Here is a 27792-nt window from a genome sequence, read left to right on the forward strand (position 1 = left end):
TTCAGAAACTATATATTGTCTTTCATATTTCAAAGAGAATGGAGATTATTTAGTGTTTAAAGCTGCTAAATTATACTTAATACAGTCTAAAAATATGTAAAGAGTTGCCTTCAGTGAAATGAAAAACTATTTTATTTCTGGCTGCTAAATATGTGAACTGTGTAGTGTGATGTCTCAATAAAAGCATATAAGTTGATGTGCATAATATACTATTTTCTATTTATAAATACATTGAATTTGGATTAAGATGGCTTAACTATCAATCCAGTTTTCATTTGAATAAATTAATGACACTAAACTGTATTCTGTTTTGTAATTACAAAAGACACATTGTGACAAAGGTCACTGATTTCCCAATGTATAATAAATAAATGTAATAGAAAATAAAATACTTAATTAACCTAATAACATAATTTAAATTATTTTTGTTCCAATTCAAATGAATTCAAATTAATGGCATTCTTTTTCATTCTGCTGCAAGGGTATTTCATGTGGCATGTGCTGATTTGAAAATTTACATCAACTTCAAATTTTTAGAAAGGCTAATTAATTATCAATGGATGTGGGGATGCCTAGGTTTCAAACATGCCTCTATTGTGAAAACTTCTCTTTACTTGTGCCTCTCATTGGGCATAAGAAACTTAAGAATTCTGGTTATAACAAATTTAGGGAAAGACAGTCAACAACCAATAAACCAGCCATGACAATAAGTGCTGGCCCCATGTGCCGAGGGTCCAAAAGAAATCAGGCATCAGGCCTAATAAGAATCAGGTAATGTACCTAATAAAAGTCAGGCAACAGGCCTAATGAAGCTTAGGCAGTGAAAACCAGGCAGTGGGCCTAATGAGAGAGAGGCAACAGGCCTAATGAAAATCAGGCAACGGGCCTAATGAGAAATGCCGTAGACTTTATTTTGGTTTCTCTCTCCTTGGAAGTTTGTATGGTGTAATTTAAGTGGACCTACTCAAAAACATATGTGAGACATGTTTGTCTAAGTGCAAAGTATTGGAAAAAAGAAGAGCCATTAGTACATAAGGTAGAGTCAATGCACAGTTTGTATCCCTCACTGAATTGTGTAAGCACGATGAATTTGAAAACCATCAAGGTATGTCCACACCATCACAGCAGTAGTTTTTAATAAACATATTCACAGTTCTAACTTGAGATTTATCCTGAGTTACTGAGTTTCTGTCTGGTTACCATGCCCTAATCAGCCCTAAAAGAACAGGCTGTAAGCTTTCCAATATTTGATGCTTAGAAGGAAATAGAGTCATTTAAATAATTTCCATTGTCCTGAGGTTTAAAGGAATATACAAAATAGAGCAGAGATGTCAAGCTTTCATTGACTTTTTTTTTTTTTTTTTTAGAAACTATTTGAATGACTATGTGCAAGGTACTGGGTGTTAGTGGGCTCTTCTCAGTGGAGTTTTTAGTCCAATGGGAGAGACAGACCACATACAAACTATAAAACTACAAACAGCGGAATGTTATATGAAGAAAACAAACAAGATATTATGATAGAGAATACTGGGGCAAAAGAACCAAGATTGATTGTGTGGCCAGGAAAGGCCTCTCTAGAATAAGAAGATGCACCACATGCTGCCAGAACAGAGACGAACATTCCAGACACAGAGACCAGCATGAGCAAAGCAGGGAGGTGGGTAGCATGATTGAAGAATTAAAAGATCAGTTTGGGTTATCCATTGTCAATGAAATGGGCAACGTGAGATATTGTGGAAGAATTGTAGAGGCAGACATGTCTCGGGACAATTCCTGTTTCTTGCACTTAGTGACCTATAATCATAGGAAACATATTTATTCTCTTTTAGCTTTATATTCTCCTTGCATATAGTGCAATATATAATATAATGACTTGTAAGACATATTGGGTAAGCATTTGACTAAAACATTTTTGTATTCATTCACTTAAACACTTCAATTTGTCATAATAGTTGTTTTTTTAATCTTAAGGTAAAAAAGCTAAAAACCATCTTTTTCATAAGCAATTGAAATGTTAACTTTAATCTTTACAAATATAAACGTCATCTCATTATTAAAACAATGTAATAGTAAGCATGAAAAACAAAATGAAAAATAAATCTAAAGAATAGTATTGTAAAATTTAATTATTTTAAGTGTAAAATTATTTTAGATGTCTCAGTGCCGTAGCAACAAAATCTAATGTGATTGTCACTTGCAAATGTGACCATATAACAAAATATGTATTGTAAATAAAATGTGTCAAATTGTAAATTATTTTAATTACATTAGTTATTCTTATTTTGTTTACTTTTTTCCTAGAATTATTACAGAAAAATAACAGCAATTTTTAGGACATATACTTTCTTTTTGATTTCAAATTGAATTAGAACAAAAACCACAATAACACAGAATAATATGTCTAACATGTGGTTTTCCTTCAGGAGATATTGAGTTTTTAGATTTTACCAAGTCCCTTGGAAGCTTTAGGGTTCTTACGATGCCTGGAGTCAATTTTGAACAACTTTGTAATTTACTATAGGGAATCTTAATTCAAATTCAACAAAACACTGAAAGAGGAAGTGTTTTGGGGGCAATTAGGTTTCTCCTAGGATATTAATATGAGATTCCCTGGTGGGGAAAAGGAAGATGTAAATAAAATATATCTGTAATACTGCAATATGTTAAATAGTATTAATGATAAAAATATATATAAGTAAAAACTGTAAGTCCTATCCATTTTATTGTGAGAATTAAGGCTAAGTCTACACACCAAACAAAAGAACATGAGAGCTGAACAATTGCCAAAACCCTATTTGGAGCATCCATTTACACATTTATGATAGTATTTCACTTGTAAGATCTTGTGACTTAAAGTTATCAGTGACAACAATTAAACAATTTTGTGTTTATAGTTCCAACAATACCGCTGCCTAATTTTAATCAATCATTAAATAAATACTTACTTGGTGCCTACTATGTGTCAGGCGTGCATGATTCTAGGTGTGAGGGATATAATTGTGAACAAAATTATCAAAAGTGACTGACTCCCCCTCTTTCTTTGCATATCTAATTTGTAAATTGTTGTATACTATCTTTTGCATTGTATTGGGAGATCTATTGTCTTTTAGCAATGTTAATATTGATCAATACATTGAGGTGCTGTCAGCCTGATTCATTCATTATAAAGTTCCCCACTGGCTTTTACCTCATGGTTTTTTTAGCCATTGATGATCATTTCCTAGAATCCTTGCATTCATTATTTGTTACAAAATGATAATATTTTGATTTTTTTATTCTCCTGCATATTATAGAATTTTTTTTGTAAAGAACAACTTTTCTTATGAATTACTGTGTTTACATGAAAAAAAGTTTTTTCAGAAAACATAGGTGAGGTATTTTATTCTCACTCTGTATTCACCGGTTTGTAGAATAATGAGTTGAACACAAGACAGAGAACCAAATATAAACCAAAGGTAAGATGTTTTGTTTTTCTTTCTCTATTATTATAAGCTCAGGAACATTAACATATTTGATGCGTTTAACTCCATTGCAATCCCTGCTTTGTGTGATGGTCTAATTGCTGGAAGTTGGCTTCTGGGACATTTTAATAGGAACTTAGAGGTCTTAGATACTACCATGCAATCTGGTAGAACATAATTTTTCATACTCATCTTTAGGAATTTTTGTCCTAAGTCTGGAGTGACCAATTTCTACAGGAATCCCTGATTCCTTTTTTTCGGAAAGTGGTGTTCAGAGACCACATTCCAAGTGCTATTGGTGCTACATGGTGAGCCTGAGCCTTTCAGTAACAAAGCTAGAAACTACTTCATAGGTTATTTTTTTCTAAGAAATTAATAGTAAGTTTATATTGTAAAGGGTTTTTAACTTTAAAATCATGCTTACTCCAGTGGAACTTATATTCTCATGAGTGGAGACAGACTTTGAAAGTATTACACTTTACTCAGTGATTACTCTCCATATCAGAAGCAGAAATATAATTTAATTCTTGAATGTGCTTATGATTTTCTCCTATTGCATGCATTAGTCTTCTCAACTCTCCTTATGCAAAGTACTATTCAGAAATAACACCATCATTCATTCAGATTTTGTGACAAGAGCCAGTCAATTAAACTTGGTTATATCACCTTTAATCTTTCATATTCTACAAAAGTGAGTATTTCATTTGGATATCCTTATCATCTTGGACTCACAGTGGCCAAGCAAACTTCTCATAAAGAGGACAGAGTTTCTGCTAATTATCTTTAAAAAGATTTAATGAATAGCATTACAATAATTTATCTTACATTTCCTTCTGAATAATTACCATTGTGACTCACTAAGAGGAAGAGGAAAAATAGAAGACATCTTCTATCATATCCCATTGTCCTTTTCTTCTCGAGGTATTTAGTCATAATATAAATTATTTTAATGTGAATATTTAATTTAATGAAATGAAAATTGCAGTGATGACAAATGCATATGTTTTTAACTGCAAGTAATAAAACTCAACGCAAGACTTTTACTAAAGTATGTAAAACGCCATCTTGAATGAAAATACTGTAGAAATTTGTGGCATGACTTTATTATTGAAAAATCTCAATCAATAAACTATCTGTAATTTCAGTGAGTATGCCATCAAATAAGGTGATATTGCCTATTGAAGAGGTTACAAAAATTCCAAAGGCATTTTTTCCTTTAAAGGTTGAATATGTTGCCATATATTAACTGTTTATAGTCAAAACCATAGATAAATATTTTTAAATATACAAAATTCATGAAATGATGTATACAAGATGAATACTTTATATTGCATACATGTATTGGTGGGCATTAAGCAACCATATATTGGCACATATTGATTGACCAACTAAATTAAAATCATAGTTTTCCACACACTTAAACTATGCTTATGTTGCAGAAACAACTATATTATCCTTGAAGGAGGGAAAAGTAATTAAAATTCAGAATGGAACTTTATTGTTAACATGACAGTAGATTAGTAATATCCAAAAGGTCTGCACATTAAAAACCCATAGTGTTAAATATAATGACAAAAGTGGACTAAAGTATTCGAACTAGTGAAAAGAGAAGACCAAATGTCAAAGTGTGGTGCAGATATTCACTAGTTGGAACACTGAGGTGAATGAATAAATAAGTAATATTCTGGATTTTGCAAAGTTGTAAAGGAAAGAAGAATAACATTTAATTTAATCTTACTGGCTGAGATATAAGAGTGTCACTTACCAGACATGGACTTTCCACTCCAAATTCTCATTGATATAAATTATCACTGAAACAACCGTGGTGGTTCAGCCTGTACCTTTTGCCGCATTATCCATCGTTTTTATGCATCTGTTTGAAGTTGAACACCCGTACTATAATAGAAATATATTTTAGTAATAACACTATTAATATTGTCATATAATTTAATTTCAATTTAATAATAATACTTAATATTAGTTATTATTCCCTTGTGATTTAATTTTTAAAAATATCCGGGCATACTATGTTTTAGGTAAGTTCTAGCCACTTACAGTCTATTGTAATTGACACATTAACACTATAAGATAGAAAGTACTTGTGTCTTCATTGTATAGATTAGGAAACTGAAGAACCTAAAACTTGTGAGTGACTAAGTTAGGTTTGATTCTAGGTTTGATCAAAGTGCTCTGTAGAGGGAGAGAAAGGAAGAGGAGGGTAGGAAAGACAGAAAAAGAAAGAAGAATGAAAGATTAGAGGTAGTACAGCATCATGGATTCTATAGAAAGATGTTGGATTTAGATAGGTCTCATTTTTTTCAAATAGGAATAAAGAATTTATACACAGTGATACTTTTCTAAATATTCCTGTAGGATATAGGAATCAAGCATTATCCAGAAGATGTAAAGAAATTTCTATGTTTCTCTGCATTATAGGCAATATAAGAAATTTAGGAAAATAGTTTCTTCTATCAGTTTCTTCAAATTTAATGAAAAAAGTGATTTTTATAAGCATGAAGAAAGAGCAAACAGTTTAAAATTATACCGAATTTGTCTGACATGAGCAACAGCAATAAAAAGAAATCCAATAAAGAGATCTAGAAACCCATTAAAAACTTGATTCTACATTTGCAGACTGTGGAAATGATCCTTCTGAAATTAAATGATTTTCAGAAATTCTTGATACATTGAAAAGAGAACAGAAAATATGAAAATAATAGAAGAAAAGATAACAGATTGAGATGAGCAAGAAGGGACTAAATGACTGTAATTTGTAAAAACTAATGTTCCTGAAGAAGAAATCAGAATAAAATGAAAAGAAATATTGAAGGACATGATTGAAGAAAACTTTCATGAGATAAGAACTTTTGAATTTCCAAATTAATTAGTGTCAATTGGCAAAATTAATAAATCCAATGATTATTTAGATATAATCTGATAGCAGTTTAGACCTTAAAAGACAAAGAAAATAACTCTATATGTATCTAACCAAAGGTAAAAGAAAAACATTATATATACTCAGGCAAAAATTTTGATTTTAGAGTTTTATTGGGAAATTCTTTCTGTTTTTGTTTTGTTTTTTTAGAGATAGGATCTTACTCTGGTGCCCAGGCTCCAGTGCAGTGGCATGATTATAGCTCAATGCAATCTCAAACTCTTGGGCTCAAGCAACCCTCCCTCCTCAGCCTTCGGAGTAGCTGGGACTGCAGGCATGCACCACCATGCCTGGCTAATATAATATATATATACACACATATATATATATATACACACACTATATATATATATATACATATATACACACACACATATATATATACATATATATATATGTATATATATATATATATATTTTTTTTTGTAGAGCCAGCGTCTTCCTTTGTTGCCCAGACTGGTCTTGAACTCTTGGCTTCCAGAGATCCTCCTGCCTTTGCCTCCCAAAGTGATGGAATTACAGGTGTGAGCCACCATGCCCAGCCTTGGGAAATTCTGAACACTGAAATTAAATGAATAATTTCCTATAGAAATTCTAGAGACAGATTCAAATATATAATTAAAGGGTTGTTCTTACAGTAATGTGATGGGAAAATAATCTCAGTTAACAAGATCCATGAAACACGTTGTTTTCATCCTCTGGGCTGAGAATACTTTTTTAAAGATATAATTCAGCTAATGGGAAAAAGAATCAAAATAAACAACTCAAGACTTGGTAACTTTTTTCTCTAAAAAAGTAAAAGAAATATGGGTTAACACTGAGATTCAGTTAAACAGAGAGAAGTATAAAATATTGTAAACATAGTAAAAAAATTTAAACCAATAAAAATTCTTTTGAAATACTGTTTATGATTTAAAATCTTACCCTCTGATCCCCGATTACCTTTACAAAATATAAGAAATTGACCTGGATGGAAAGAGAAAGAGAAACAAAAAGTGTAAAAAATTTTTTTTAGTTTTCAATTTTATCTGCATTACAAATAACTATAAAATATCAAAACAAGCTACCTTTAACCGATACAGAAAAGACTTAAGGTAAAGAAAACAATAATGACATAGGAAACAAGCACATAAATAACATTTAAAACTGGAGAACAATATGACAATTACTGTATAGATCTTAAAATGTCTATACCAATTGAAAGACATTTATACAGGGCATATTATTGCAAAAAAATAGATAAAATTTGAAAATACAAAGAAAAGGCACTAAGCTATTAAAAGTGACTGCATAAAGCATATTACAGAAGACTTTAATTTTCCTTATATTTTCTTAAAAAATAGTTACTAAATATTTTTTAAAACAACAATATGAGATCTATCCCCCAAAATCAATTTGGGACAATATTCAATAGAGGAATAATGGGTATAAGTAAAGATATTTCAGATTTTAAAAACTTAGCAAATTAATGATGGCAATTTTAATACAAAATTCAGTAGAATAGAAAGGAAATAGTTAAAATTGAGGATGAAAATAATTCTGGTAACAAGATACATCATTAGTAAAATCAGTTGTTTTTTACCTTTGTGCACTGAATAACATAATCCCAACACAGTTAGAAATGTAAATAATAGTTTAATTCCAAACTTAACATTAGAGAGCATTTAATAATTGATTTCATAAATTTTAAGGAATATGTCTAATAAGTATAAAATTATGTATTTTTAAAGCAGAGTCAGCTACTCTTTTCAAAGGATTATTTACTGTATATAAAGTAAAATATGTAACAACCCTTCTAACATTGTAACTTGAAAACAAAAATTTTATCAAAGTGGAGAAGGAGGAATAAGAAAAAAGATAAAGGCAAAGAAAGAACAGAAGGAGAAGATACAACTATTTAATAATTACAGATGTACCAAAATGGGAGATTATAGTTTTAAAGACTGATTATTTAAAAGAGACAAAAATTTACGACTTAGAATAATTCTTTAACACATTTAGTACTATAAGATAAATGAACTGTGAATGTTAATAAACTAAATAGTGAATGCTAGAGTTTTTAACATTGTTAGTAAATAGCTTTTAAAGTACAGAACATACATTTGATATGTTAAATAAGCAATACACAAAGTCGATAATTCAAAACTTTCACTGAAAAAAGGAATTATATGTTAAAATGATATTTGCAATTTCTCTCTAATTGGTTTTCAAACTGGGACTTTTGTAACCGTGGGGCATATTCAGACTTTCTGAGGTACAAAGAGTATAGAGAGTTTTAAGGAAATTAACTTCCAATTCTTCTTTCCATTTTTGAAAACCAAGAACCTTGGAGTTTACTTTTTGAGATATTTTATTTCATCCTCAGCTGAGCAAAAGGAATAAAGCTTTTTTATTTCTGTTAAGACAGAGGGTAGAAATTTTACATATCTGAAGACAGAGGATATAAATTTTACATGTTTGCTTTAATTTTACCTGGTACTCCAGGTCTTTGGCATTAAACAGTGTAGAGCAAGAGGAAAATTGATAAGATGTAGCTAGATGTAAACTAGGGAAGTCAGGTCAAGAAAGTGGCAGAAAAGAAACATCAGTAATGGTAATGCAGTTTGCTCTTGGTACTCTTTTTAGATTGAAATTATGACTATTAAGTAGAATATAAGAGTGATGCTTGCACAACTTCTTGGGAAAACATAACTGAGTTGACCACCATTCCTCTTTGTCGCTTCTCCTGTCTTTGCAGGCCATCAATGATTGTCTTCTATCATTTTTTCCCTTTGTTACATGTAATTTTGGGATACATCTAGTCCTGTTGGTGATTGTGTATGTTAAGCATTATGCTTAGAGTTACGGATAAACATAAAGTAATAAAAAATATTTGGGAGGTAGAATTTTGATGGAGTTCGTGGACACACAACATTCAAAATGCCAAGAGAGAGATTTCTTGTTATATGTTAAACTTGACTTAGAGGAAGAGTTAAGTATATCAGTAGCAAAATTTCCAAAGCCCTGAACGCCTATCCTAATTTGCTAGAGGGAAGAGGAGAAAATATTAAGATTATCTTTTCAATTTCAGGACATTAGAAAGCGGGATAAAGGTAAAACAAACTAGTCTAGGCCCTCTTGTTATCTCATCCTTCCTATCAGATCAAGACGTCATCCTTCTGATATCAAAAATAGGCTATGATCAGAAATTTAAATTATTTAGACTGTATATACTTTACAGTCTTCAACTTTGAGTTTCTTTCTAACTCTTAAGTGGCTGAAATTGACCCCCAAATTACTCAATGTATTATGATGCAATTAGCATAATGGGAGAAAGAAAAGGCAAGCAATTATATAAATGTGTGCCTATTGGTTAAATAAAGAAAACAAGATTACATGAGTTTGAAAATATGAATATCAGGTACTGTGTAATTATAATATTGTACTTTAACACTACCTTCTTCTTCATTTTACAACCACATTTTTCTAGAACTGGAGTGACAAGGAGAGGAGTAGGAGATGAAATCAGACAGGCCAGAGCTTTGGTTTTTTGCTGTAAGTGAAATGAAAACCCATGTGCGGGTCTTAACAAAAGGAGTGACATGATCTGAGTCATGTTTTAAGAGGAGGATTCTTTTGGCTGCTGAGTTGAGATTAGGTTGAGGGTAGTGAAGGTAAAGGCAGTGAGACCACGTAGGGGTCATTGCAGTATTCCAGGCTGGAGATGATGGTGGTTCAGTTGGAATAGCAGTGCGTGTTCTGTAACAACCTCAGCTGGGAAGCAGTATATGTGGCATTATGACCTCAGCTGGAACAGCAATGCATGTGGTGGTGTAATGACCCCAGCTGGGTAGGGTGCATGTGGTGTAACGACCTCAGCTGGGTAGCAGTGTGTGTGATGTAACAACCTCAGCTGGGTAGCAGTGTACTTGATAAAATGTTGGCATACTCTAGATTTGTTATGAGGGTAGTGCCATTAAATTTCTCCACAAATTGGTTGTCATGTATGAGTGAAAAGAGGAAGTGATGGAAGACTTCAGTGCTTTTGGCCTGAATAAATGGAAGACGTCATTTCCAGTTAATGGAGACAGGGAAGACTAAAGGTAGGGCGGGATTCAGTAGAGCAGGTGTTCAGTTTTGAATATGATGAACTCTGAGAGAGGAAAAACTTTTTCTACCTCTTAGTTTTTGTGACTGGACTTAAGAATTAAAGTGACATAAGACAGAGTAACAAGACAAAAATATGCGAGGTTATTTAATATTTTTACTTGCAGAGGGGAATCTTCAAAAGAAAAATGAAGACCCAAAGAAGCCATTAGGGTCAAAAGCTCATATGCCTTTTTAAGTAAAAAATGATAAATTTTAACAATGTGAGAAGACAAAGGTGTTTGAGCTGAGGGCAATAAATTGTGGGACAGTGATTAAGAAATATATGGGGGAAATGAAATGATAAGTTATTTTAGTAGATTTATTCTTCATATCTATTTTGGCTTCAACTTCCAGTCTCTAGTGATAAGAATGTTCTTCTCTTCCTGGTACAGACAGAGCACCTTTCTCATGGGAAATTTTATGACCTTGTTGTAAGTAGAAAGGGGAAGATCAGAGAGCTTTTCCTGCATCTGCTGTTTCTCTAGTGCCCTCAGCTTGAAATAATCAATATGTGGTCTATTTTAGAATGAAATACTCTGAACCGCTCCAATTTGAAATGTCTATTCGACATCCAGGCAAAGATGTAAGTAGGCAGTTGGATATATAAGTTTAGAGTTTCAGTTATATGAAATAAATAATTTTTAGACATCTGTTGTACAACGTCATACCTAAAGTTAGCAATGTTGTTTTGTACACTTAAAAATTTGTTAAGAGGTCTCATGTTAAATGTTCTGACTACAATAGAAAATAAATAGCCTCTCTGTAGTCCCATCTCTGAGAGCTATGTCTGGGTCAAAAAGGCTTTCTGGTTTCAATGCTGTGCTTCCTAGAACTTGCACCACCAGATAGTGCTTTCTTCTTTATACCGCGTATTCTTCTTTTAAGATACTTTCTAGAATTGATCTCCTCTGGACCACTATTAGCTCCCCTCAGTTATCTAAAATTTTTTCTACCTTACTCCCATGTTTCCTTCCCTACTCTATTTGGATTTGGTTCTTAGCAATTTTCCCTCAAGATGAGGCTCTATCCTTTGGCATCAGATAATTTTCTAGAATTTTCTAAGGTCACTGTGTGCTTTCCATGTGGATGAAAAATAAATGTTTACCTCTCCTCTCTCACACCATATTAAAAAACTCAATTCCAGGTATATTGATTGACTTCAATGCAAAACTTCAAGCAATAAAACTTCCAGAAAGAAATGAAGGAATGCATCTGTGTGACTTTGGGAATACAAATTTTTTTTTCAAGATACGCAAAACTACTGACTCTAAAATAAAATAAAATTTTATAAACTGTATTATGTTAAAATTAAGAATTTTAATTCATCAGAAAATGCCATCAAGACAGTTGAAAGTCAAGCCAAGGAGTAAGAGAAAATAGTTGGAATACACTTATATATCTGACAAAGGACAAATATCCAAAATATATGAAGCACCTCTGCAAATCAATAAAAAAGGAAGATAATCTCATAAAAATGATAAAAAGACTTGTAACAGGTGCTTCTCAAAAGAGAATATCCACAAGGCCAGTAAACATGAAAAACTGCTCAACTTCAGTAGTCATCAGGAATATGTGAATTAAAACTGCAGTGAAATACTTTTACACACCCAGCAGAATGGTTAGAATGAGAGATTCCTTCTAAGTGTTGACTAGAATGTGGAAAAACTGAACTTATGCTCATTGCTAGTAGAAATATGTTGTTATAATTGCATTTGAAAACTCTGGAAGTTTCAAAGAAAGCTGGATGTAAGCATAGCCAGTGGTTCTACTCCCAACTATGTATCCAACAGAAACCCATTCTTTGTTCACAAATGATTTGCACAAGTATGTTCATAGCAGCACCAATCCTAATAGCTTTCAAACCAGGAAGTAAGCAAATGTTCATCAGTATGAAAATAAACACACTTATTGTGGTACACAAATACAATAAAATGTAGTAAAGAATCATTTAGAATGCATATGACATAGTAGAAGTATCTCATAAACAAAATTTTGGGTAAAAAAATGGCAGATCCAAAAGAATACATACTGTATAATTCTATTTAAATAAACCTCAAATACAAGTAAGCATAATCTACAAGTAAATGTAAATCAGCATCTTGATTGCTCTTTTGAAAGGAGCAATAGTGCCTGGGCTGGGCAATGTTCTTTTTCTTGGTCTTGGCACTAATAACTTAACATATGTTAACTTCATGCATATTTAGTAATCTACATACTTATAATCTGTAAGTTATATTTCAATAAAAGCTTTATCTAAAAATATAAACAATAAACAGATAGCTGATTATGGGCAAAATATGGCTCAATGTTGAAATCTGTTTAATTTTTTTTAAAGAATGTGTATCTTATCTGTGCATGTGTCGGTGAGATCCATGCTGCTATTCTCATCCTGCAGTAACTAGAAGCAGTGTAATTACTTTTTGAAAATTTTGAACATACTCTTCTGGAAGCATGCAGAATCCACTGTTGGAAAATATGTATTTGTAGAGGTCACACCTTAATTATTTGGGGCCAAAATCCACTGTACTTTTGGTATTATTTAATAATAATATTGCTTTTCTGATGAGAAAGGTTGGACACTGCTAATTAAATAGAATTAGACTCAATGTTTCCCCATCTCTGCTGTCAAAATCCATTCACTGTCTATGAAAAGACTCATGAAACAGCAACTAGTCTTCACTAACTTATTTTGTTCAATTAAAATTAAATTACACAATTGAACTTTTTGTCTTTTTTATATAACATTTTAGTTAATTGCTTAATTAAAACTGAAGCCTGACATTTGTTTCTTCCTCTTTAGAAAAAAAGAAAAAAAAAAGAAAACATGTTTATTGCTACTTTCCATTTTGGTTATTTTATAACAGGAAACTCTGGAATAAATTTCTATTACCAAAGAAAGAAATAGTTTACACCTTCCTCATGAAAATATTTTTTAAAAGAATGGAAGAATATTAGTTAAATTCAATGTCAGATTTTGATTTCTAGGAAGGCATTCATAATGCAATCAAGTTAAGCAAATATCTCTAGTTTTCTTTGCACACGTCTGTGTGTGCACACACGTGCATACACACACACACACACAAACACACCACATACACAAAATCCCAGAAACACCAGCTTGATTTTCCTTAGTATTTTAATCATTTCTCAGTAGACCTTTTGCACATGGAAATAATTAATGACTCTACCTACGGGTAGCAATATTTTATGCTATTTCTCCAAAAACCCAGTCTTCTTCTATATAATGACTGCGATTTGTATAGTCGTTACTATTTTGGCATTGTCAAGTTGTTTTATGTACATTAACTCATTGAATAATTACAGCATCCTCTACAATAGGCAGTACAATTATTCCCTTTTTATGGATGAGAAAACTGGGGCACAGGATATTTAGATGACTTGTCCAGGGTTACATAGCTAATAAATAGCAGAGCTGGGATTTTCATCCAGAATTTCATTTTCCTTGTGGTAATTTAACTTTAGAAGTCACACTTGGCAACTGAATTGCATTGCCTCCAAGAAGATAGAGGCCAACTGGTAACTCTCCTAAAAACACAGAATTTGTTTTTTCTATTCATTCATTGGTTCAACAGCTATTTGGGATTCTATGTTTATGCAGATGTGCTAAGGACTAGCTTTACATTAATGAGTAAAACTGGTATAGTTTTTGCCCAATGGCACTTAAAACGAATGAAAACGAAGTAAAAATAAACAAATACACATACAATAAAGAAAAAGACAATTAATAAACCTTTGATTAAAAGGCACTCTTCAGTTTGCACATTACCAGAATACACCAATTCTGTTCCAGAGATTTAGTTGAATAAAGCCATTCCCTCAACAACATGGTTCAAATTTCAGTTACCACAATATTTTAATTAAGTAATTGCATAAAATACCAAATTGGCTGTTGAAACTTTAGTCCCCAAATTGCTACATAAGTAACAGATGCACATTATGATCAGTGACTAATCATGTCACTTCTTTCAAAGTCTGTCTGTGATTGATCACTGCTTATCTGTTATTCACTTCAAATACATACACTACAGCCTTTAGTTTTACTGCCTCCTTGTCTGCCAGTGATAAAACTCGTATGACATTTTACAGAAATGGATAATTGACAGAGCGAATTGGTCAAGAGGACTCTGCCTCAAAGAAAACAAAAAAAAAAGAAGAAAGAAGAAAGAAAGAAAGAAAGAAAGAAAGAAAGAAAGAAAGAAAGAAAGAAAGAAAGAAAGAAAGAAAGAAGAAAGAAAGACAGGCGGACAAGAAAGAAAAAGAAAGAAAGAAAGAAAGAAAGAAAGAAAGAAAGAAAGAAAGAGAAAACAAAAAACAGAGGCAGACTCAGTGGTAAATGCCTGTAGTTCCAGCTACTAGGGAGGCTGAGATGGGAGAAGACCTTGAGCTCAGGAATTTGAGGCCAACCTGGGACACAGAGCAAGACTCCATCTCTAAAAAGAGAAGTATGGAAGGAAGGAAGGAAGGAAGGAAAGAAAGAAGGAAGGAAGGAAGGGAGGGAGGGAAGGAGGAAGGGAGGAAAGGAAGGAAAAAGAGAGAAATGAATATGCAGCAAAGAAAGACAAAGTGATATAACTGATAGTGAAATTCAAATTGAATGTAAATGGAGTTATAGAAGAAATAGCTGACTACATTGGCATTTCTGCTGTTTGAGGGTTGCTAGATATGTAGCCAGAGGAATTTAGTAAATGCGAATGTGTTGACATAAATGAGATAAATGATTTTGTCGAGAGGTTGTGGATGTCCAAAGTGACATGAGCAAAAACTAAAAAACTGAAAAACTCTCAAAGATATTTTATGACATTGAAAGCACATAGGATAAAATGTTGGAAATTGATCCAAATGTAGAAAGGCGTATGACAATTTGCCAAGGCATGAAAAAGGTACTTGGTCTGTAGACTATGAAGAGAAGGTGGGCATTATGCAAACAACTGCTGATAACATTTTTGCAAAGATATTAAAACACTTTAATTTTCGATGTTTCTAATTACATTATACTAAATAAATATTAGTTTCATGGTTGTTTTCATTTTTTTGAACGTTTGTAAGTGACCAAAATAGTTTTTTAATCTTTTGAGAAACCTTTGAAATATTATGGAATTATCTAATTTTTCCCCACAATTATGAAAATTGCCTTGCACGATTTCAGCATGAGTGATCATTTCTTAGTCTTATACTACAAAGCCAGCAAGTCCTAACCTCCAATCTCTTTTCTCCTATTATTACTCCAATGGAGAAACCACAATTAAAGTAATAGTCTAACATTTCTTTCTCTAGATTATCAATTTTTGATATTTTGATTCCCTACTATATAGATGAGAATTTGCTTGTTTACTCTTTCTCTACTGCCCTATAGCAATATAGTCATGTCATCATTTCCTAGTCCCATTATCACTACCTTTGCATCTGTAAATTATATAACCTTACTTTTATTTCCTCTTTATTTATTTATGTATTTATTTATTTATTTGAGACAGGGTCTCACTCTGTTGCCGAGGTGACATGCAGTGTCACGATCTCTGCTCATTGCAGCCTCAACCTCCCAGGCTCCTTCCTCCTCAGCCTCCCAAACAGCTGGGACCAAGGAGTGAGTCACTCCACCAGGCTAATTTTTCTATTTTTTGTAGAGATGGGGTTTTACCAGGTTGCTCAGGCTGGTCCTGAACTCCTGGGTTCAAGCAATCCTCCCGCCTTGACCTCCCAAAGTGTTGCGATTACAGGTGTGAGCTACTGCACCCAGTCCCATTTTCTCTTTCATAAGTTGCATATTGAAAAATATAAAAAATGGCCTTATCCATCTTCTGGCATCCTTGACTGCCAACTCTAAAATTTTGACACTTGTACTTTTACTTTAATATCATCAAGGTTAATTAAGTTATGCTGTTAGATAATCTTACAAATTATTATTCATATAATTATATATATTATTCTCAATTATGACTAACTGCTATTTCTAAAGGTTGGCCCCTTAATACATTATTTACACTATTCTGAATATCTTGTTGAACAAAAAGAAATGGACAATATTTCACTTCTTTGGCCTATAAAAATAGCAATTTAATACAGCTCAACATAATATTTACTGTAACAATAAATATTGAGAAGTGCTGTTACATGAATATATATTTAATTGAAAAGGTGATGCCTGTCTGGCTAATGTTTTCAACATGGGGTAAGGGTGAGGGCCAACGGTTTTACATAAGAACGTGTTTATCTCTGTTTTTCATCTTATCTCTCACTCTTGCTCTCTTTGAGAATCCTGAGGATGAACCAAATTCTTCCTCCCTATGGTTCTGTCCATTCTTACTCTTGGCCGTGTCTACTTCTATCTGTTCTCTGTCTTCTATACGTTTTGTTGTATTGTTGTGTTTTAATCGCTAATTGGACAGTTGATCCACCTCAATTTCTTTCTCATAAAAATTTGCATACTTGGCTATGTGTTACCAGAATTTTAAAGGCATTTATGTCTGTTCAGGTCCTGTAAGAAGCAGACATTAAGACAAGATTAAAGTTACAAGAGATTTATTAACCTGTGAAGGGTTAGAGAGAAGTAAGAAAGGAAATTGGGAAGAAAGACTCTCACACTGCAGCACAGCTCTGAGCCTGGATGAGTCCAGGCTGATGGAGATCCTACAACAAAGATTTCCCATTAAAGGGATGAAGTGCCTGGCTCTAGTACCATACTCCGTGCTCAGCTATTGGCCTATAAAAATGGCCAGCGAGAACATGGCCTTAGCATGAACCCTGTAGTCAATTTCAAAGATGCAGATGTGGCATCTGGCAGCTACGGCCGAAGACCCAAACAATACACCTCCATGCTCCACAGCATCTGAGGAAGAAGTACATAACATTAGCTGGCCACTGTATTATCTCAAACCAGAAGACTGCTTAAGTTTGGCGTCTTGCTACTTAATCATTTACTGAGTTTTACGTTGCTCATTAGTTGTCTTATATTCTTAGCTAGCTCTTTCATTATGGCATCATTAATTTGCATGTGGTCTCTCAGAGCTTACCGAGTTAACTGTAGTTCTCCTGATTGCTGGGACAATGTCCTACATTGCTTTACACCAGCCTTGGCATCAAACAAAGTCCTAGTGTGGTTGACACTGTGGTGTCATCTTTCTAGGCCACATCCTTCCTTCTCTGAGATCTGTATTTATAATCCAAACTTAAATCTCAGTTCCGTTACTCTTAAACATTTAACACAGCCATATTTTGATTTCTAAAGTATGTTCAGTCTTAAAATTTAATGACTTATTTACTAATAAGAACTTGGGAATTGTGACTCTTTTTAAACCAAAATAAATGTTTCCTGAATGTCAGAAATAGATTTTTTTATTGTTATTTTTACTTATACTATATCTTTCTGTTGTTGTTTGAGTTACATTTTATACAACATGCATTTCTTAAACACTTACAAATATGAATCTGACATCATTGTTCTAGGAATGGAGATGTGAAGATGATGATGGCCAGTCTTTGACTAGTGCACCATTGTGATAAAAAGACAGTCATGACTGGGCATGGTGGCTCACACCTGTAATCCCAGCATTTTAGGAAGCTGAGGTGGGCAGATCACTTGAAGTCAGGAGTGAAAGACCAGCCTGGCCAACATGGTGAAACCTTTTCTCTACCAAAAATTACAAATTAGCCAGGCATAGTGGTCCATGTCTGTAGTCCCAACTACTCACGAGGCTGAGGTGGGAGAATCACTTGAACCCGGGAGGCAGAGGTTGCAGTAGGCCAAGATTGTGCTACTGCACTCAAGCCTGGGTGACATAGAGAGACCCTGTCTCAGAAAAATAAAATAAAATAAAAATAAATGAAGCATAAAAATTACAGAAACAAAAAATCACAGGAAAATCCAAAATAAAACAACATAGTGTTTTAGTGTTTTATAATTAAAATACATACATAATGTGTACTCTTTAGAATCAAGTGTAAAACACAGATATGTGTTCTTATATAAAAATAAAAAAGCTATAACAAGGACACACCCGTGTTTATAGCTCCCAAGATAATATTTCATACCTACACATGGACACACAATCATGGGCAAAATTAGAAAACACTTGAAATGTAAATCTTGAGTTGTTTTGTCCTTAGATATAAGGAAATAAAATCAATGAGAAGCATTTTTAGACACAGGACTTATTAATTTGGCATTTTATTTCTAGTGTAGGGTGTACTTACTTTTATAGATTTAATTTCTTAATTAAAAAAATTTTATTAGTTTTTATTAGCTAAACATTTTTATCCTACAAATGTGAGAAAATTTGGACTATGAGAAAATAATAGGTTTGTAACAACTACTTCAAAATTTTAGCCCACATCTCAAACTTAAAGTCCGAGCAAGACTAACGGATATTCCCTACAAATTAAATAAATTTGAACTATTAAGAAGAGCAACATTTGAGAGCCATCCAGTGTGTTCCTGGTTATTTCCTGAATTATTGTCATTTATTTTTGTTGATTAATGATATTCACCTGTCTAAAGTATAATATTCCCTGGGTGAGTGGAGGAGTCTTGTGGTTGTAAAAATTTTTGGAAGTAATAAGAGGCCAAGTGGTTTGATGGATCATCCACTGTAGACTGTGGGAGCAGTGAGGTTAGAGATAAAAAGAATGGAGCAGGCACTGCAACCACCAATCATTACGATTGAGATCTTGAAAACTGTTATGTGAAAGTTACCATTAAGTGGAGCAAGCCTTATAATTTAATATCAGAATCTTCTATAATGTGATATGAGCAAATTGAGCACTGAACTTATCACCAGCCCAGGGATACCTGAGTAAGAAGGAAAAAGCAGCCTCCACTACCTGAGTACTACAAGGGAGTAAGTATCCTTGGAAAAGAGACAAATTTCATCACAGCAAGAGGTAAAGGGATTATTCAGGAATATGATTAATGACATAGGGAGTTGGTTCATGGCAGGTAAAAAGTTAAAAGAGCTCCACAATGTTTCAGATTGCAACTGGTTAAGATATTAACAAATAAATATAAGGAAGATGATGAATAACCTGAAAGCTTTAGATTTCTGTTAGGAACTAGGATTTATGTTGGGCATAATGGATGTAGTAATGATTAATTTACAAAGAGAATGCTGGTCTTTGATACACTATGACACATTCTTGAAACAGTCAATACAGTTTAGTAAATTTAATAAGTAACCCCAACTTGGATAAGACAGATTGAGAAGGCAGGACAACATTTACTGAAATTCAGTAAATTTGTGTGCAGATCCAGGTTTCTATCTTAGGTCAGTTTCCTTTGGTTTGAAAATTTTCTTGAACACTTGTAGCAGCATGGGTTTGCTGGTGAAAAATTCTTTTTGCATTTGTGTGTCTAAAAATGTATTTTTATTTTTGAAAGATATTTTTGCTTGTAAAGAATTCTATGTTGACAGTTTTTTTTGTTTTCTTTTAATTCAATACTTTGAAGATGTTTCTCCACTTTTTTCTAGCTTGCATTATTTCTGACAAGAAATCAGCTGTCATACTTATCTTTTTTTCTCTGTAAATAACATTTTTTTCCTCCATCTGCTTTTAAGATATAATATTTTCTTTTCATCACAGGTTTTAAGAAATTGTTTAATGATGTGTCTTGGTGTAGCTTTCTCCCTGTGATTTTGTCCATGGGCTGTGTTGAGCCTCTTGGGTCTTGAGTTTATATTTTTCTTCCAATTTGGAAATTTTTTAACCATTATTCCTGCAAATGTCTTGCCTCAATTCCTTCAAGATTCCAATACATATATTGCTGGCCACTTGTAGCTGCCCCACATTTTATTGATTGATTATTCTCCTTCATATGGTTAGTATTTTTCTGCTTCTTTGCATTTCTTGTTATCTTTGATTAGATACCAGACATTGTGAATATTATCTTGCTAGTATTCATAAAAATATTATGAAGCCTTGTTTTGGGATTTGGTTAAGCTACTTGGAGTCAGTGTGATCCTTTCAGGTCTTTTATTGAAGCTTTGTTATGTGGGACTGGAACTGTGTTTAATATGGGGTTAATCTCCAGCTTCCATATTAAGAAGGGAAGGCCATTCTTAGTATTCTTACCAATACCTCTTGAATTATGAGGTTTTCCATACTGACTGTTGGGAACACACACTATTCTTGTCCCTGTGGGATCTCTGAGCAGTATTCTCTTTGCAGTGGTTCATTTTCCATCCTATGATAATTCCCTCACATAATTGTGTTGATGAGCTCTCAACTGAATCCTCCAGAAAGACCCCTGGCAGATCTACAGAGTTCTTTCTCTGTGCAGCTCTTTCATCTCTGAGACTCTGCTCTGTGACCTCACTGTTTCATCTTCCTTGGATTTCCAGTTGTCTCCTTGGCTCAAGAAGACCACAAGATTCCCCTCTTTTTGTACCACAATCTGAAAACTTTCCCCAGGCAGCAAGGTGAGGCAATCCTAGGATTCACCTTCTCTGTTTCTCCAGTCTCGGGAATCATTGCTATTAATTGCCTAATGCCAATGACTTGGGCTTCATTGTTTCATATATTTTATACTGTTTTTGTAGTTCTTTTAAGTATGAGGGTAAATTTTACACCTGTCAGTTCTGGTTGTTATTTGAACTAGTAATTGTTAAGCAGTGGATCTTTATAATATTAGCAGTGAAATGCAATATAAAATTAATAAAGAACAAAAAACCTTAGTATTTGAAAGTTTTAAAACCTCAGAGAAATAAACATATTTTGAGGCATAATTATGTAAATAGATGGCAAAGTTTAAGGAAAAGGCATCAGCTCTTCCACTTCATTTAGTATGAAGGAGCAGAGTTTGAGCAAAAAATTATTTAATTCATAACGACATCCTAGAAACGCTTATCAAAAGGACAGTGTAAACTTTACTAGTTTGGCTCATTAAATTGAAAATGAACTTGGAAAAGGTCATGGGGTATTAGAGGTTAGGTAAGTCATAATCAAAGCAATTAGCAATGGATTATGTCTCATGAACTCTCTAGAAAGAGAAATCTCAGTGGTAATTGTTGAAAAAAAGATGGTATTACCATCTTTTTAACATCTATCTGGAACATAATCCAATAATTAACTACTTCCTTCACTACTTAAATACAAATAGTAGTCTCCTTTATCTAAATTTATAGGTTGCAAAAAATATGAAGTGATTTTCAAGTATATATGTGTTATACAAATCACACCTTTGGACAATGATTTGTTGATAAATAAAGCTTTTATTTATAGAAAGACTAACTAGAAAGTGCACTCTAAGTACAGCTCAATGGTTGGCTTTAATAGAAGTAGATATTTTATATTATTAGACTCTAGAAAGTTTCTGCACTTTTTAGTATAGCTCTAATAAATCATATCTAAATCTTAAGTACCAGTTTTTATTCTTCTTTGAACTGTATTTTAATGTTTCCAATCACCATTAACATTTTTCAGTTTAATATTTTTAAGAATATGTTTTAAAACACAACACTGCTGGATTTTGTCACCTAGGAAACTAATCATTCTCTTTGACACTCTTAGCCTCAATTTCTATAGCTGTGAAATATGCCTTAAAAACTTTTTTTCTGACTTCTTAAAAACAGATCATGTCTTAAAACACCATGCCTGTGTGGGGTTTTTCTGTATTTTTATTGTTGGTGTTTCAGAATATGGTGCTATTTCTGAATGTATAAATGTGAGTACAAACCAAAATTTAAAAGATATGAATTTTCAAAATGTCAGTCTCTTACCTTGCACAAGCACACCAGACACTTAACTAATTTATTAAGCATATAAGATAAGGAGGCCTAACAGTGATCTAAATCTGAGAGAAAAATGAAATATTGGAGTGATGTGCTTCAAGACCAATAACTAGGGGATGGCTTGAAACCTCAAAAGACAGACAACAAAGACCTCAAAGAGATCACTTGGAAAGGGAAATAATTATTAAATAAGACTATCTGAAGCTAACTAGGGAAAAATCATCACCAATTAAACACATAGGGAATCAAAGATCAGAGCAGAAATGGACTTAAATTCAGCATTATACCCTAGCTTATCAATAAAATGATATGTTAACCTTGTATTTGTATAAGGCTATCCTTTGCCATAATATTGTGTTCTAAAACCCAACATTCATTTTTCTTCATAGCTCTAGATGACTATAAGGTATTAGATCTGTACTTTCATCAGAGAAAACCTATTGGTTAAAACATCATTCTGGAGTCATATGGCCTGGGTTAAAACATCTGTTCAGGATATTAGATAATATTAAGGAATTATTGTTTATTTTTTTAGGTGTGGTCAAGGCTTTGAGGTTATATTTTTAAAAAGACTCCTTATCTCATAGAGTTGAATTCTAAAATACTTATAATTAAAATACATGATATGGGGAATTTGCTTCAAAATAAACCAGAAGATGGGGAGAGTATAGGGATTTGAATGAAAGAAGACTGTTCATAAAGTGATAATTATTGAAACCAGATGATGAGTTCATGCTATGTTCTCTTTTCTTTTTGAACTTTGAAATTAAATAGAACAAAACTTGTTTCATCATATAATGCTCTGTAACCTGAGGCAAATTACTTAATACTCAGTTTATCATTTAATTGTGAGAGAATAAGAGATACCTGACTCTTAGGATTGTTTTCAGAACTAAATGAGTTAATTGGTATAATATACTTAGAATATTGTCTGTATCATGGAAGGTACTGTGTAAATATTACCTTTTAAAATATTATGCATTCCATGTAAATTTTTTCCATGTCCACTTCTTAAATTAAACTTCATTTTGAGATCATTGTAGATTCACATACAATTTTAAGATATAATACAGAGAAATGACCTGCTCCATTTGCTCAGTTTCCACCAACGGTAATATCTTGTACAACTATAGTACAATATTATAACCAGGATATTAATATCGATACAATCACAACACAGAGTATTTCTATCATCACAAGAACTCCTCTTTTGCACTTCTATAGCTACACCTACTTCCAATCCTTCCTTAAGCCATGGCTCCCATTAATCTATTTTTATTACTATAATTCAGTCATTTCAATATTGCTTTATAAATGGAACCACACTGTAAGTAACTTTTTGGAATTGGCTTTTTTCTCTTAAAGTAATTCTCTGTAGAATTGTTATGTTATGTAGAACTTAACATAATTCTCTGCAGATTTATCCAAATCGTTGTGTGTATCAATATAGCAATACTTATTGCTGAGTAGTATTTTATGATGTGGATATTCCACCATTTGTTTAGTGATTCTCTGTTTGCTGAAGAAGATCTGGGTTATTACTGTATTTGGCTATTATGAAGTAAGCTTCTATAAACATTTGTATATAGGCATTTGTGTGAATATAAGTTTTCATTTCTATGGGGTAAATATCCAGTAGTGCAATTGTTGGGTCATATTGTAGTTTCATATTTAGTATTTTAGATACTGCCAAGATGCTTTCCAGAGTTGTGTTAACATTTTAAATTTCCATCACTAATGAATGAATGATCCAGTCCCTCTGCATTCTTTCCAGCAAGAATTGAATAGTGTTATGTTATCACTATGTTTTAATTTTGGTCATTGTGATAGGTGTGTTGTCCTCATTGGGGATTTAATTTTGTTGAAGATCTTTTCATATGCTTATTTGCCATCTGTATATTCTCTGCAGAGAAATATCTGTTCATGTTTTTTGTCCATTTTCTAATGATTACTTGCTTTTTAACATTGAGTTTTTTAAGTTTTATCATCTATTGTTTATTTTACATTCAACAAATACATACTGTACAATACTAAATGTCAGGCCCTGTTGTAGGTACTCGCGATACATCAGTGAATGAAACATGCACCTCATCCCTTATGAAGCTTACAATCCAGCTAGACCATGACTATGACAAAGACAATGACAGACACAGTAACACAGTAAATGTATAGTGCACATTAGAAAGTTAAAAATACTACAAGAAAGAAAATAGAATAGAGTAAGGAGGCTCAGGAATCAAGGGTGCAGGTTAAAGCTTCAAACTGTTAATGTATACTTAAATATATGTGCATATTCAGGGACATTTGTCCTTTGATCAATAGTAAGGAAATGCAGAAATTAAGAGCAAAATTACTAACGTATTGCAATGCTATCTTAACTTGAAAAGTGGTTTGTAGGATTTGTATCATAAAGAGGAATTTTGGGGGTTATAATAGCTTAGATTTATTGAAAGCTAAGTGCCAGTCACTGCATTTTACATACACTATTTTGATTGAATCATCACACGAAGATGCATTTTATATCTGTAAATGTGTTTTTTGGTTTTGTTTTGAGACAGGGTCTTGCTCTGTCACCCAGGCTGGAGTGCAGTAGCATGAATACGGCTCACTGAAGCTTCAACCTCCTGGGCTCAAGCAATTCTCCTGCCTCAGCCTCCCAAAGTGATGGGATTACAGGTGTCAGCCACTATAGCCAACTTCTGTGTTTTTAATTTACTTGTCCTAGGCCCCACAGCTTTCCTCATTCCGTTTGATAATATTGGTACTCAGGATTGTCTATCTTATCAATAATGGATTAGAAAAATATGTATCTATACAAACTCCTGCCATACAAGCTTTTTTTAATTGCTAGGTTTTAATAATCCTTAAAGCCTCTGCACTAACTGCTATCTTGCTGCCTGGACTCTTACCCCTGTGTATGGCCGGCTTCCTCATATTTACGTCTTGGTTTCATGGAGACCTTCTCGGGCTTCCAAGGAACAGTCCATGGAGGCTCTATTTCTGATCCTTTTCAAGTTCCTCCAAAGCACTTGCTGAGATTTCCTTGTTTGGTTATTGTCCTAGAATTATACTTGGTCATGTAAGTTTAGTTCACTGAAGGATCCCCAGGACCTGTTTCTTGAAGGAAAAATGTACATATACCCAAAATACTAATAGCAGTTTAACTCAATGTGGTGGCATTAAGGATAATCAGTACTTTAATATTTAAAACTCTTACAGTATTACCGTTTAATTATATTTAATGCTGTTCACTAAGTTGAATGTTTTCCTGAAATATTGCAAGACAGCTTTCTAACTTCTCCCTTCGTTTCATTTACGACCTGTTCCTCAGACCATTGTCTAAAAATGGTCACCTTTAGAAATCTTTTCCAACATTCCCTCTTCATCAAATAATTCATGATTTTATTTACCAGTGGTCCAAAACTGCCTGCAAGAATGAACATTTCCAGTGACGTAGCATTTGGACATTGCCTTATACCGTAGTCAATTCACAATGTGTCTGGCCACTGAGCTGCATGCCCATGAGTCCCAGGAGCCTCTCTTGAGCTCCTGGCTGATATTCAACTGCATCTTGGCTTCCATGGGTCCAAATTTGAATTGTTTTCACTAAGGTAGAAAAACAGAAACACTTGGGGATCTTGGGAAAAAGATAACAGGTCTATTTTGACAAAATTAATGAAAATATTGATTATCATGACCATGACTTATTTAAACATGGTCTTTGGAACAATTTGTGTAGCTCTTTAGGGAAAATGACAGCATTAGAGTAAATGTTATTGCTGTTTTCACTAAATTTACTTGCCTAATATTTGACCAGTTTTAATCCAGGTTTTATTTTATTCATGACCTTCTTTCCCTATAACCTTGGTGAATCAAAAGCTCCTTTTGCTTATTCTATTATGCTATACTCTCCTCCTTTCTCCAATATTTAGTATACTATTCTTCATTTCTAACTTGAGAAAGTAAAATTTTTAAAATTACATTTACACCAAGACTAAATATTCCTTGATTTGGTTTATTATCAGACATTCATTTTAATGCTTGACTTATTTTTTCCTACTAACTCTTGTTTATTCACCTTGCACTTATTTCTATTACTCTAAAAATGCTTTATTTTCTGTACAAATCCAAGGTGTTCCAGACCTCTTCTTCTTTGTCATTAATTGCCAAGATGAGTCACGTCTCCATAAAAACCTATTGAGGATTTTTCCACAAGTGCCAATACAAGGCCACAAAAGTTTAGAAATTTTCTAAGCTTTTATGTGGTAGAACTTGTTTTTACATCAACGTATCTGATTCTAAAGCACATGGTCTTCCAACTTTGTTACACTGCCACAGGGTAATTAAGAGACAAAAATTTGGCCACTTGTCTCTATGAGCCAATTTATAAGGGGTTTAAAATATTAATTTGGTGCTAAGATAACACTGGGAACATACTGAGATGGTGAAAATTCTTTGTCACAGAGAAACTGTCAATGATTGCAATTGTTGGAAGAAATATTTGAAAAGCCACTTTCAATGCTTTCAAGAATAGGATATGCACATGTGGGTCCATGGTTAAATCGTGTGGGTCAAGGGAGCAGGTTTCACCATTAGTCCTCCTTTGCTACATCCTTCACAAAGAATTCAGCCACTGCACTAAATTGGTGGTGAGTAAATATTTAAGAAATGTCAGTTTGAAAGAGTAGAAAGTGATTGGCAGTGCCATCTCTCTCAGTCTGCCCTATACTGCTCTGTACTTTGTAGGTCATGAGAAATTCTCATGTGAGAAAAATGCATCCATGTCTATACTCCTGCTAAAGCATTTCCCCCACAAAGTGCAGAACTATCTTCAATATGTTTAAAGTTTCAGTGGAATGGAAATCATGATATAAGCATGTATGTGTTAGCAAATACAGATGCAAAATTAAAGACCGTATCTCAGTCACAAGAGGAACATGTAAGGCAGACAAAATGTGGAAACTTTTTGGCTAAATTGAAAGGTTAAAACAAAATTGAAAACAAATAGATCACTGATAACATGGCATGTAATATATATTTAATGTTCTCCAGAAGATTTCTTGTAAGCTTTATTATGAATGACAAAGTTGTAAAAATCACATTTCCAGGATTGGACGGTGACACTGAGAATGCTCCAACTTTCTTCCAGGATCTAAAACATTTATCCTGGAGCACAACTCACTTTCAGAGACTCATAAATACAATAAGAACATGATGACACATTGGGAAAACCTGCATCCAAGACTTTCCTCTTTAATACAAGTTTTCCAAAGCAAACCAGGTAGAAACCCTTCCCCAGCGAGTGACAAAGACAAAAATATTGCAATGTTCATTGTGGACAAAGCCAAGACTTATTTTTTGTATTACGGTAGAAATAGATCACTCTAAACATAAGTACATTTTTACATTCACTAACAGATATTCAAATGCAGAAATATTAAAGAAATCTCATTACAACATTTGTAAGATTTGGAGGGAGTTCTGAGCATATGTATAAATATATATACAAAGTCTCTTTAGTGGGATT

At 33.1% G+C, this 27792-nt stretch overlaps 2 long non-coding RNA genes across 2 annotated transcripts in view; both read left to right on the top strand.

Annotated features, from left to right (window-relative positions):
- LOC134757016 (uncharacterized) overlaps positions 1 to 27792 on the top strand; it is a 200459-nt gene that overhangs the window by 96402 nt on the left and 76265 nt on the right. The window lies entirely within an intron of this gene.
- On the top strand, positions 8661 to 13287 carry LOC134757017 (uncharacterized). The gene is made up of 3 exons (XR_010130615.1): positions 8661 to 10478; positions 11050 to 11107; positions 11669 to 13287. It is a non-coding gene; the product is annotated as an uncharacterized lncRNA (long non-coding RNA).

Source organism: Gorilla gorilla, chromosome 1, assembly GCF_029281585.2.
Source record: "Gorilla gorilla gorilla isolate KB3781 chromosome 1, NHGRI_mGorGor1-v2.1_pri, whole genome shotgun sequence".
Classification (NCBI taxonomy): Eukaryota; Metazoa; Chordata; class Mammalia; order Primates; family Hominidae; genus Gorilla; species Gorilla gorilla.